Genomic DNA, 2,571 nt, shown 5'->3' with positions numbered 1-2,571 from the left:
TGGCTATTTTTGTTTGTTTGTTTGTTTGTTTTTGTTGTCACTGTTGTTTAGCAGGCCCTGGCTGCATTGGAACCCACTAGCTCCAATGCATATGGCCGGCACCCTAACCATTGAGCTACTGGCACCAAGCCTCTTTTTTAATTCACAGTTACCACCCATTCAACCATTATTTAGCACCTACTCTATTCAAGGCATTATGCAAGAAACTGAGCAAAATCCAAAGATCAATAAGCCATAACCCTGACAGTATACTTTTAAATTTTGAACCAGGCAAATGCATTTTCTTTTCAAAAAATAGATAAAAATTATTTATTTTTCCTTATTTACTTTTTGAGACAGAGTCTCTGTCACCCTGGGTAGGGTGCTGTGGTGTCATCATAGCTCACAACAACCTCAAACTCTTGGGCTCAAACGATCCTCTTACCTTAGCCCCCGGAGTAGCTGCGACTATAAGTGCCAGCCATACGCCTGATGTGGCTATTTCTTTTCTTATCTTGTTCTTGCTCAGGCTAGTCTTGAACGCCTGAGCTTGGGTGATCCAGCAGCCTCAGCCTCTCAGAGGGCTGGGATTACAGGTGTGAGCCACGTGCCTGGGGTAAAAATAGATAAAATTTAAAAACTGATCTATCTATTGAGGTTGAAGTAAAAGGGAACGCTTTTTTATCTTTGGATTAGTGCCACTGGAGGCAAGATGATGTCCATTTCTTTGTAACTGTTCCAGAAATCAATCCCAAATGGCAATTGGATTCCTCTGTTAGAAGTTTCCAGTCAAAAACAAACAAGTAGCTCTCCAGAGGATCGAGAAAAAAAAATGCATCTTCTGAAGTTGGCAAGTAGATTGCTGTTCATCAGAATATTTGTGACCAGGATGAGAGATGGAGGAATTAGTGCCAGTGCATTAGAAATTTCACTCAAAATAACCCAAAGCTCTAGAATAGAATCAAAGAAACAAACAAAGTTTCAAATGAAAATATTATCCAGCTTATTTCTGCCTTCTTAAATTACCAAATAAATACATAATGATACAACAATTGTCCAGGAAGTATTGACAGTTATATCTGAAAACACAGAATACACAGCATAAGCAAGGAGGAAGGGCACACATTAGAAGTGCAAAGTAAAACATGCAAAGCAGATGGTTTTACAAACCCAGGAAGAACTGGACAGACATACACATACCTTACAGGATCATGAGCTAAGCTGTTAAGCACTCCCAAGACCCTTACCCCAAACAATTATGAAGTCTGATCTAGAATCAGACATGGTTTTCAGGTCTGCTCTTCACTTCCCAGGTGACTCTGGATAAGACAAGCTACCTAACTACGCTATGACTCAATTCTTTATCAACAGGTTAGAGCCGATTAACTACCAGAACTGGGAGGAACTTTGGAGATTGCTGCAATCAGTCTTTAACTTTTTTACCTGACTTTTCTTGAAGCATCCCTAATAAGCCTCTCTGCTTGAATACTTACTTTTAGTGACAGGATGCTTACTCTCTCCTGGCATCTGATGTCATTTTTTAAATCCTCCAATTGTTAGAAGAGTTCTTCCTTGCTGTAGAGCCTAAAGCAACTCCATCTTGGGTGATAATCTACCATGTTGACTTCTGACTGCTCCTGAGCAAGGAATGCCTCTAGATTTCTACTTTATGGTTACCCTAAATTCTGCTCTTAGGCAGATTCATATAGCATTTCTGTCCTTCCCTGAGGAGTTGAGGTCAATTGTCCTACACAATCCTACCCTGGGTCTGGGAGTTTAATAGTATGGGGATCTACCATCTAGCCTGGTCTTGCTGCTGCCCCTGCCAGAAACATGGCTTCTGTTCCAGAGTCCCTATTAAATGCTTCTGAGATACTAGATCTGTCAGCCTCTTTCTGTGGCTTTTCGGCTTCCTGAGCCCTTGGGGATAGATTTGCATAGATCAGCTCACCAAAGAACACCTACATATTGAATTGCAGTAAGTCTCCTTCTAGCTTTCCACATTCTGGTAACAGGTTAAATCTAATCTGCAGGATGACTCTTAAAAAAGCTCTCAATTTCCCTTGCTTTTCTATTCTACAGGCTAAACCACGCCTCTCTGTTTCAAGTATCTCCATCTGTCACATTCAAGATTTGAGACTGTTCTGGTCTTTATATATTTTATGTGTGTTGAGTAGTGGTTAAGCACCCTGAGTCCCCACTCAGTATGAATTTGAATACTGCCCAGCCACTTAGTGGTTGTGTGACCATTGGGCAAGTTATTTTCATCTCTATAGGCTTGGTATGTCTCTTTAAAATAAGAAAAATAGTGTGGGCAGTGGCTCACACCTGCAGTCCTAGCACTGTGGAAGGCCAAGTCGGGTGGATTGCTTGAGCTCAAGAGTTTGAGACCAGCCAGAGCAATAGTAAGACATGGCTTTCAATATGAAAAAAATAGAAAAACTGCTGGGTATTGTGACAGACACCTGTAGTCCCAGCTACTTGGAAGGCTAAGGAAAAAAGATTGCTTGAGCCCAAGAATTAGGGATTGCTATGAGCTATGATGATGTCATGACACTCTACCCAGGGTGACTGAGTTAGACTCTGTCTCAA

Source organism: Otolemur garnettii, unplaced genomic scaffold (assembly GCF_000181295.1).
Source record: "Otolemur garnettii isolate 467f Iridium unplaced genomic scaffold, OtoGar3 scaffold00003, whole genome shotgun sequence".
Classification (NCBI taxonomy): Eukaryota; Metazoa; Chordata; class Mammalia; order Primates; family Galagidae; genus Otolemur; species Otolemur garnettii.
This window is presented reverse-complemented; position numbering follows the sequence as displayed.